This window comes from Neodiprion pinetum, chromosome 2 (assembly GCF_021155775.2).
Source record: "Neodiprion pinetum isolate iyNeoPine1 chromosome 2, iyNeoPine1.2, whole genome shotgun sequence".
NCBI lineage: Eukaryota > Metazoa > Arthropoda > Insecta > Hymenoptera > Diprionidae > Neodiprion > Neodiprion pinetum.
The window spans coordinates 23585738-23597015 of NC_060233.1; the positions used below are offsets into that span (position 1 = coordinate 23585738).

The window sequence follows — 11278 nt, forward strand, 5'->3', positions numbered from 1 at the left end:
GTAAAATCTTTTCGCAAATTGTTGATATAATATGTTAGCTTGTTTTCTGGGAGTTTCCTTAGATTCGTTTCTACTAAGCATATAGGAATGTTATTCCACTTGTGTTCAATGTCATTGGAGCAAATGACATTGCTGAAGAGTATTCCAACAGTTTTTACTCTTTTCCAAAGTTCCGATTTAAGAGGTGCATTCACAAGCGTGTCTAACGTATATTTCACATTGGACTGTATCATAGAAATCGACCATTTTTTCTTTCGTCATTCGAGTCGAAAATATTCTTTGAAATGTCGAAAAAAAGATGCTGCCCAAGTTTCAACTCTTAATATAAATATTTAGAGGTGCTTCATCGCGATTTTTTATTTCCCATTTAAATAACATGGGAAAAATTTGTTTTAAACTTTGGAATTTTACAACTCCTCAACGCATTGATGTAGTGATAAAACTAGAACGTATTTTTGCAGGGAATTGAATGCTCTACGAAAAAGGTCTGCGATCATCTTATGATAAATCTATTCTTTCTAACGTTATTTCAAGTCCTTAAAAACCTTTCGACTTTAAATAACATTAGAATGAGTAGATTTATCATAAAATGATAAAAGACCTTTTGAGCAGAGTGTTTAATTCCCTACAAAAATACGTTCTGGTCTTATCAGTACACTAATGCGTTGACGAATTACAAAATTCCAAAGTTGGAAACACATTTTTCCCATGATGTTCAAACGGGAAATAGAAAATCGCGACAAGGCATATCTGAATATTAATATTAGGAGCTGAAATTTGGAAACAAATTTTTTTTTCCTTATTTCAAACAATACTTTCGATTCAAGTTTTGAAAAAAAAAATCCCGATTTTTTTGATACAGTCTATTTCACACGCATATATGCGATTATCAGCCCGACGAACGTCGTGTTGTCGCATCTTATCCGGTAACCTCATCACTCCGTCAGTTTATCTTACTTTTCTCCGACTAGAAAACACTTATTCGTCTTGGGCAGCGATGACCTACCTATAACGATCAAGCACGCGCACTCTGCTCTTCTCTTCTGCTGTTTCTCTTTCCTCACTTTCCCTCTTCCACGTTCTCTAGTTCGTTCCCCTCAAAGCGTGAGGCGCCAGGGCGCCACTGAACGTCTTGGGTCGGCGGAATGCCAAAGCACCGCTGTAGCAATGGTGAGATAACTGATGAGGACGGGCTTGCGAAGAAGTAACATACGCGGCGCGTTATTATGACCAAGGAACAAGAGCCTTGGACAGCGTTCGCTGGCTGACTACCGACAAGTGACCCTAATCAAACGGACAGCTGCTGCGGTGCGTACGAATCAACGTACACACACAAACGGTTCGGTGTGTGTAGGTATTGTGCCGATTATATGCACGTATACAATCGCCTATACCTACGCAATACTCGCAATTAGTCTCACTCGTCTATTCGACATTGTCGCGTACACACCCTACCTTGCACTTGCAAGCTCTGTGCCGAAACAGCTGTCTTAACGCCGATCGAGTTTGTCGTAGTCACGGAAGAACCTCCGTAAAGCTGCCTCCCTCTCCACTTGCTCGAAAAAATTTGAAAAAACCATAGAATAAAGAACTACTTACGAGTTCTGCAATGCTGCAAACCGCGATTTTTGAGCTCGGTTATGTTACGGGAAAATCAATATTAAGAAGTAAATTAAGAAGGTGAAATTTTTTTTTTTTGGTATTGTGACCACGTGAGAATTAGGCGCTAATTAGGAGCTCCTGATATACGTTGGAAACAATGTCGTATAAACAACCCCTATGAATATATCCATACCCAATCGCGTCGAGAGGAAAAAAACAGAAATCAAAATGATGAGTTCTGGAATGTTGCGTGATTTAAGAGCTTTTGAATAACAGTGGTGACAATTATTGATTTTCAACCCTTGGCGACAAACAAAAAGAAAACCTCCCTCAAAATTCATGGATGCGAATTCTTTTTTACGGCAAAATATTCAGCCATTCAAGAGCTAACAGGATACGGATAATTTGATTTTTGAGCTAGTCCCCCCTGACCACCCCCTGCTCCGATTTGTTTTAGATCATCAGAGAACTACTCTTAATATTCATCGCAGCGAATTTTGTTTTACGGCAAAATGTTCAGCCATTTAAAAGCTAACAGGATATGTATAATTCAATTTTTAAGCTACAGCTTACCGGAATGCTAGCCCCACCACTTTTCAAAATTGATTTTCTCATAACAGCAACGAGTTCAATAACCGCGCTTTGCGGCATTGCAGAGCTCATGAATAGCTCTTTAATCTATGATGTCCCCGAACTTTTTTGAGCAAGTGGCGGGGTGGCTTTATAGAGGTCACGGAAGAGATGTTTCGTGTCTCAATGCTTCGCTCATTGACTATTGATCCGTAAAAGACCCTTCGGCAAACAAATGTACGGAAGAAATTTTTATCGTCAGCTTTGAACTATGTATTTTGGTTTACGTGCATTAGGAATTCAATATTTTGAAATTATGCATGGAGGGAAATGATTATTTGAATTAAGTGGTCTCCTTTTGATTCAACTAAATGTTATAGCCAAATGCGGCGAACACAATACTTGTTTAATTCAACGAAATACTTTCATCGAATGAAATACTTTTAACCCCCCTGCGCATATGAAATCCTGAGCAGTGATCGCGAAATGCACCAGGAGTTGGGCCGATGGGTTCGTCAGGGAAACTATCAGACTCTATGTTTTCGAGGGCGCTGAAAACGAATTTCGCATTAGTTTTCTGAATTTCAGAATGGCCAGGCCATTATTGGCCAATTTTATGGTAAAATTCAAACTTTTTGCGAAATTCGTGAAAATTTGTGTACATGGGCTCTCTGTGTCGCTGAGCACGAATCGAGGGTCAAAAGTGCCGGATTCGAAATGGACAGGTCAATATTGGCCAATTTTATGGTCAAACCCGAACTTTTGGTGAAATCCATGCAAATTCATGTACAAGAAATAAATAAATTTACTTATTCATTTATTTTTTTATCGATCCTTTCTGAGTCGAATTAGACATATTGGCTTTGGGGATGTCAAGAATCTTCTCAAACGAGTGCAGCCAAGAAATTTTGGAAGGAGCCGTTGAAAGCAAAATTTCTCAGTCGCATTGTCAAATCTTCCGCCTTTGCGCTGTTCAGTTACCCTATTTTCCTTTGTAGTACGGGGAAATGTCAACAGGTGGCTTGGAATCTACAAGATCACGAAACCCGCAACTGAATTTCTCCACTGAATTTATATAAAGCTAAACCAAGCCGCCACCTTGGAATTTCTAAAATCCGATAACAGGATCATGATCAGCGGCCTCAAAAACCCCCAGGTATGAAGTTTCAGCTCGATTCCGAAAGTCTAGCACGAGTTCTCCATTGCGCATGCGCTAAACCAAGCCGCCATCTTGGAATTTCTAAGATCCGATAGCAGATTCATGATCAGCAGCCCAAAAAACCCCCGGGTATGAAGTTCCAGCTCGATTCCGAAAGTCTAGCACGAGTTCTCCATTGTGCATGCGCTAAACCAAGCCGCCACCTTGGAATTTCTAAAATCCGGTAACAGGATGATGATCAGCAGCCCAAAAAACCCCCAGGTATGAAGTTTCAGCTCGATTCCGAAAGTCTAGCACGAGTTCTCCATTGCGCATGCGCTAAACCAAGCCGCCATCCTGGAATTTCTAAAATCCGATAACAGATTCATGATCAGCAGCCCAAAAAACCACTGGGTATTAAGTTCCAGCTCGATTCCGAAAGTCTAGCACGAGTTCTCCATTGCGCATGCGCTAAACCAAGCCGCCATCTTGGAATTTCTAAAATCCGATAACAGATTCATGATCAGCAGCCTCGAAAACCCCCTGGTATGAAGTTTCAGCCCGTTTCCGCCACTTTTAGATCATTCCTAGATGTTAGATAAAAAATTATAATTATCCACAATTGTAGACAAATTTCACCATTTTCCGTGTCATTTTACAAAAAATCTGGGCCTGGTTGAAATTCATAAGTATGCACCTCTGCAAGCTGTGCTCATAAGCTTTAATTTGCGCTGGCAAACACCCCGAATAAGTTAATGCATCAAAAGTTATCGACGAAAACTCCGACCCCGAGTATACTCGGGGTTGTGCACAGGGGGGTTAACACTTAAAATAGAATTAAATCAAGCCTTTGAATCATCATGCTGATTATCAATTTATTCAAGATAACATGATGCGAGTTCCTTGCAATAATGTGAATTTCGTATCAACAAAATGCGTGATTGGAACGACTAAGAATTTAGTCGAACGCATCTTAATCGTTTTGTTTTGAAGATACGAAATTGTTGAATCAAAACAAATTGAACTTGTTCTAATTCAAGTTTTTTTAAGTCAAGAGTTCAATGGTTGAAACAGGTAATTGAATTTGTAGTTACAAAAATCTTTTGCGCTGACTGAACATAAGAGTTATTCAAGCATGCAAAACGCATTTTTCGATTGATATCTTTTATACTTCTGTTGACACAAAGTTTTGTGGGATTTACCCGATATTTGATGGGTATAACCCGGAAACTTATTGTTGTATATCTAGAAGTATGAATTCAATATGTACCAGAAATTTTTGTTAATTTTTTGACAATATCTATTTCGATGACTCGAAACTTGGTATTATCCTTACTTCGTTTATATCTGCAGTTACTTCCGAAGTGAGAAAGTTCCGCCTAGTGGCCGTTTATAGTATTAGTATACTGATATTTACGATGAATATATTCTCTACTTGTTTCAAAGCATGTGCTGTTTCTTTTTTTACCTCGTAAACAAGTTAAGTTGGACTCATTCAACCAGTTACGTTAAACAAGCTCCGGTTAGATCAACAAAGTATGGCAATCAATTGTTGTGAATTTTTTTTAGGCTATATTCATGTGCTTATTTTATTTGAAGTACCTAATTGTTTTGTCAACAAACATACGACATGGAGAAACAATGCATAAACTTCAAATAATATGATATCTAGTTGACTTAATTTCAAAAACACATCAAAAATATTGAGGATTTCCGTACAAGAAAACATTGCAAAATCAGGAGTCTAGCCCAACTTATAGGCAGTCTCGCTACAGCTTGTCCAGCCATTAAATATGGATGGCTATACACTAAGCTCCTAGAAATTCCTGGCGTTACTACTTATTGTTAGTGATAACGACTATGAGGCCAACATGAGTTTACCAAGAGATATTCCGATTAACCTAGGTTGGTGGGAATCAAATATAGCATCCTCGACCAACTTCTTTAACGCTCGTGTGTACAAACTAGTGTATTCTGATGATTGACTAACAGGCATCTGCCTTCCACAGCTGTAAGTGAGCCCGTGGTCTGTGGTCAGCTGAAGAAAGAGAATTTCACATTAACTATTTAGAATTACTTGCGGTATTTCTGGCACTAACAAATTTTGCTTCGGATGTAAGTGACTGCGACGTTCTCTTGAAAGTGGATAACACGACTGCTGTATCATAGATTAACCGCATAGGAGGCATACAATATCCTCACTTAAATAACATAGCTGGAAAGATATGGAAGTGATGCGATAAACGAAATCTACGGATTTTCGCGTCGTACATCCCCTAAAAGGACAATGTTCACGCAGATAAGGAATCAAGGCTGAACAACATTGACACAGAATGGGAGCTTGCCGGCTTTGCATTTAAAAGCATTACCGAACGCTTTACTGTACCAATTATAAATTTATTCGCTAATGCAAACAATTCTGTTCGCGGTTAAAAGATTCCGAAGGGTGCTTCGTGGGTGCATTTACTTTGAATTGGAGTTCAATTCACTTTCACGCGTTCCCTCCATTCACGCTGGTACCCAGAGTATTGCAGAAAATAGTCGCTGATAAAGCTTGTGGAATCCTAGTGGTTCCGTTTTGGACATCACAGCCTTGGTTCCCTATGTTTACGGCTCTCCTTGTGGAAGAACCATTAATATTTAAACTTGCGAGAAATCTACTTTGATCTCCTTGCAGAAAACTCGTTTATCCCTTGGCCGACAAGCTGTCACCGACTATCGGCAGATTATTAGGTCAGCATTCGCTTCAAAGAACCTCTCGCCCCCTACAATCAACATGATGATGGCCTCATTATCTGAAGCAACGATTAAACAGTATTCCAGTACAATCAAAACCTGGTGGCAATCTCATACATCGAATGACAAAGATCCATATATCTTTGAGGAAATCAACTTATTACAATTTCTCACCGAGATCGCGAGAAGTTCGAAGCGGGAGCCTCTTATGGCACATTGACTTCAACGAGAGCAGCTACATATATCACTGATCGCCAAAAATTATTTGGCGTCAAGCTTGTTATTGAATAGATTTCTTAGAAGAGTTTATAAGAGTCGCCCAGTAAAGCCCAGATATGATAGAAAATGGGACCCGACTGTAGTACTAAAATATTTATCTAAGTTATATCCTCTCAGAGTCACTAAAATTACCCGATCTCACGCTAAAGTTGGTAACCTTACTAGTACTGGGTACAGCCCACCGACTTCAGACGCTATCGCTTATAAAAATAAAAAAAAAAGTAATATTAAGAAAACGTCAAATGGTCTGGAAGTAGAAATTACTCATCTCGTCAAAACGTCTGAAGCAGGAATTGGTCAGACACTCCTGAAATTACCTTTTTTCATCGACAGACCTCAACTTTGTCCAACTCGAACAGTCGAGAAATATATTGAAACCAAACAATTGTGATCAGTTACTAATTACTTATAAGAAACCACACAACAGGCATCCACGAAAACAGTAGGTGAATCAAGTCTGTCTTGTCTGAGAGCGGGGTAGAGGAGGAGGAGGATTAACCGCGTACAGCAAGAGAAATGCGTCTACCTCGAACGCCTTTAAAAAGGGCGTAGGTATAAATATTATTACAGCGACAGCGGGATGGTCTAATTCTTCCTACGTTTCGCGAAGTTCTACAATCGTCCGTTGAAATCAAAAGTACAAGGCAGAATGAATTAATAACGTTCGATTTATTCTATTCTTTAAACATCTACGCTGTGTAATCCAACGAGACCATATATATTATATAATTGACCCATCGAACGAACTTACACTTACCTGAAGTGAAGCTCTATTGAAATTATATACAGGTCTCGTCCGAAAATATTACATACCGCTCCCCCCCCCCCCCCCCCCAGATCCATAAAAAAAAAACCTAGAAGAAATTTCAAGTCGACTTTCAAGTCCAGTTATTCTATTATTTGGGGCTGCACTTTAAAATTTATGACTGTGAAGTGGGTAGCATGTGGAGAGTAAACGTACTTTCCACTGTATTTTGCTCTGAAAATGTGACGACATCGTAGTAGAATTAGCGATAATATGTTGTGTAATCCTTTCGGACGAGACCCTTATATAATTTCGATCGAACTTCACTTCAGGTAAGTTTGTTTAATCGGTCAATTAAATGAAGCAAGAAAAAATATAGCGCGCTTGGCAGATGGCTCCGTGAATCTTGTACCAAATTTTTTTCCACATACAGTTCAATACATGAAGTGTTCTTCATCACTCAGCCACTTTTTTTTTGTCCTCTCGGATCTGTTCCATAATGGGTTATATAGTAGTACGACTTAAAGGTACTCTCTGTGAATTTAAAAAAATTTCTTACTCTACTTGTTTCGGATTTGATTTTTTTCTGAACCCCTATATCATGGAAGATTGAAGTCGGCTAACAAGAATCTGATCATAAGAAAGTTATTTTTTTCCTAAGAACTATCTATTGCAATATGTATATGTTATATTTTTGATGACATCAAAAAGGTTACTTTCAGCGAAAAAAATTTAATTTTTTTTATCTGCTGAGTAAACTTGGGCAACATAACTTTTTTATGAAAAAGTTTTGTTACCCGATTTCAATCTTCCATGATATACGCGTTTAAAAGAAAAACATTTCCGAAACATGAAAATTAAAAAATCTGAAAAAATAGGGTAACAAAAGTGGCTGATTTGGTGGTAACGCCTCACATGTAGAAATTGTTTTAACATTTACTTAGTTCTGCCACGTTTTCAATTGGCTGGAGACATATTTGTTGAAAAAAAAATATTTTTACAACGGAGGTATTCCGAAAGTATGAATTTATTCATGAATTATTAATAATGAAATTCAAATTATTATTATTACTATTATAACTGGTTCAAAATGACAAACAACTCACTCTACTTCAGCTTCGGTCGGTGCTCCTGCATCCCTCGCGTTGCAAGAATCAAGACATTCGATGATCAAATGGCACTCCTGATACCTGAAGTCGCATCGCCAGCCTAGAACAGCCGGCCATGTGTCTGAAAGAAAAACGTTGTCACTGTTAGCGTATTACCGTAAATAATTATCCTGCCTTTTGCCGATTATCCACAATTTGAAGCAGTTTCGTTTCGACGTTTTTATTTACTACAACTACGGAAATGCTGATTGATGATAGATAATGGATAAGGTAACAAAGAGAAAGAATATTCAATTTTCTTTAATATTTTCTCGAATGGTACTTGTAGGTACTAAAGTTGTCACACTTTAAGTGCCAGCACCGTCAGCCGCTCGTTATGCGTCAATCGATACCTAGTGTCTCGCTAATCCTAAGGCCGTGAGTACTCAAAATAACATTCCTTCCTGCACGGCGAATAACCGTGCAAGTCATGTTTATAACCTTCCCTGTTCAAAATAATCTATGAAAGCCCATGAATATCTTCACGCACTTCGTTGAAATATGTTTAATTTTACTTTCGTCCCCCTTCGTCTATGGGATCACTTCAAAAAAGATCTTCGAATAGTCATTATCATTGAGTTCCTGTATTCATAAAATAAGCGGTATGATGCAGTAAGATCATACATCAGTGATAAAAATTTTATCGGAGGTCATAGAAAGCTAAAAGTTTCGTCAAATCACTGAATTATTCTACTCATAACAAATTTAGTTTATTTAGCCGTTAACTTTGGCTGTCAGCATGAACTTCATTGCATTGAGATTTCCATTTCCTGTTCCCACAAAATTAACGAGGCCTCACATATTTGTCCGGAATAATAATTTTCGGTGATAGCTTGAGTTTTTAATCAAGATTGATCGGTAGAAACTTCAGATACAATATTTTTGCTTATTTATGAAAATTTCTTCTGAATCATCTTTTTGTATTTCTGCAGCATCTCCTGTCTTGCTGTAGACAAGCAATTCTGTAAATGAATAACTCTACAGTGTGTGTATTAAGGTGGTCCCGAAACGGGTGTTCGTGATTTTTACTCAGACCCCCCCCCCCCCCTAAAAAGACGATTCCGAATAATTGAATGGCAAATCGTTGAAAGTTTCATACATCTATATGAACTCTCGTTATGCTGTCCCACGAGACTCGTTTTACCATAAGAATAAGATGTAATCACTTTGTTCTTCGTTCATTTTTCTCCGGAAGTTTTCGTAGGAACAATCTAAATCAAACGTGTATTTATCAAGTATAATCATTTCTTTTCGACGATATTTTTTTCTTGACGGTAGCTTCATTTTTCAATTATTTTTAAGGAATTTTAGCTCGAAAATTCTGAAAATCGCCTGTCAGATGTACGGATTAAACGTCATAGATGATCCAGTCATGATGGAAACAATTAACAACACTTCGGAATGTGAAGTCTGACAACAGAATTTGTCTCCATTATTTCGAAACTTATTTGCAGACAGTGACAGATATTTTCCGGAGCTTCAACACAAGTTTGATGAATTCTGATATTAATAAAATACCGCAGCAAGAATGGTAAATGTATAAGAACGGCCACGAATCGATTTTGACAAGCTGAACTAACGTGGAACGAATAACATCGCATAGACGCAAGGAGATAAACATCGCTTCAGTATGTACGCGTATTTGCACAGCGTGCCTACATGAATTGTTTATGAGTAAAGCTGGCCCCGTAAATACGTTGGACTTGGCAAAACATTTGCTCGGCAAGAAAATTCGTCGGAAATTCCGCTTAGGATGAATGATGACAACTATACCCTACTAAATCAAAACAGATCTAGGATTGTCTTCTCTCACAGTATTAGAGGTCAAGGCAAATGAGTAAGTACGTAAGAGGCTGAAGTTATTGTAATGATTAACGTTTCGAAAAATCATTATTTCACAATTGCAGGAATGTCCAACATTCAGTAAATCATAATAAAGGCAAAATGTATTCATATTTTGAAAACTTAACTACTTCAAAGTCACTATAAACTTGCAAAATAGTAATCCCCCCCCCCAAAGTTTCGTTACGTTAACTTTACTAACTTCAACCTTGTGTTTTTTCCCCAATGTTTCGTTAAGATAACGTTACTAACTTCAACCTCGATCAGAGCTGTGGAATGAAAAAGATTCGGAGGGAAAGACAAAAAATATTATTGGGTATGGGGGATGAATAAAATGATTGTTATTCGATGTACGTCAGTTATGTAAGCTTCTTTATTAATTCTCGACTGAATAATGAACAATATACTGGCAAGTAGAGCAAACAGTGTTTTAACGAGTTAATCCGTCGTGCTTAAGCCTGCAGAACGGTAGTAGATCTCGTGTGTCTATGTCAATAATAAACCAAGGAATGCAGCTGAAAGATGTCAATGTATGTAAAATACACACATAGTTAGGGAATTCCGAATGAAGGCGAATTGCAGCTTACCACTTAGCAGGATTCCGCGTAAAACAGGTCAGCACTATCGGCTCTGCAGTCCCGGGTCGACAGTCGTTAATTCCAGGTTCGAAATTTGAACTTTGTAACTCAAGTGCTATATTATTACCCCGGCACACTGCACTCCGTGCGTCACCAAACAGACACTCGAGGAATCTTGAACAATGTATGATCTGCAGCGTAAAAAGAGCTAAGATCCAGACGGAATAGGATTATTTCTGTCGGACATCCGTCAACGTTGTCAGCGAAACGTGATTCGCCCCTGCTGGATTCGCGGCTCGCTTGTCAACCGCTGTAACTCCCAAGGTTAGGTTAGGTTAGGTTAGGTTGCGCTCTTTATTCCGGCGACCCCGGAAGCTTTCCGAGCCCTTGACAGCCGGCTGTGTTCAGGGTGGTCGCTCTTGTATTAATTCGCACCTTGGAGATGGAGTTTTGGCGTATGTTGGCCGTCAGTGCCCGCAGCGACGCAGTCACCGTCTGACAGATAGGTAAAAAATAAAAGAGGATTATAACGGATCCCGTTGACCACTGACCACTCGGCCAGCTGCTCAAACACAACGAAAAGATCCGCCGTGTCCACCGACGAATACTAGCCACCGATGAGTGTGAGCGGCAACTGGCG

The 11278-nt window shown here is 38.8% G+C and overlaps 1 protein-coding gene across 4 annotated transcripts in view; it reads right to left on the reverse strand.

The window, feature by feature from the left end:
* Vha100-2 (V-type ATPase subunit a family protein Vha100-2) overlaps nt 1–11278 on the reverse strand; it is a 76815-nt gene extending 65537 nt beyond the window's left edge. Inside the window, exons 1-3 of one of the 4 annotated variants that reach the window (XM_046613222.2) lie at nt 11074–11278; nt 10648–10948; nt 8177–8300 (exon numbers count right to left, since the gene is read on the reverse strand). The gene's annotated coding sequence lies outside the window, so the exon portion shown is untranslated. Of the gene's footprint in view, nt 1–1006; nt 1274–8176; nt 8301–10647 lie in introns of those variants that run through there. The other 3 variants (XM_046613224.2, XM_046613228.2, XM_046613225.2) reach the window with 3 other exon arrangements.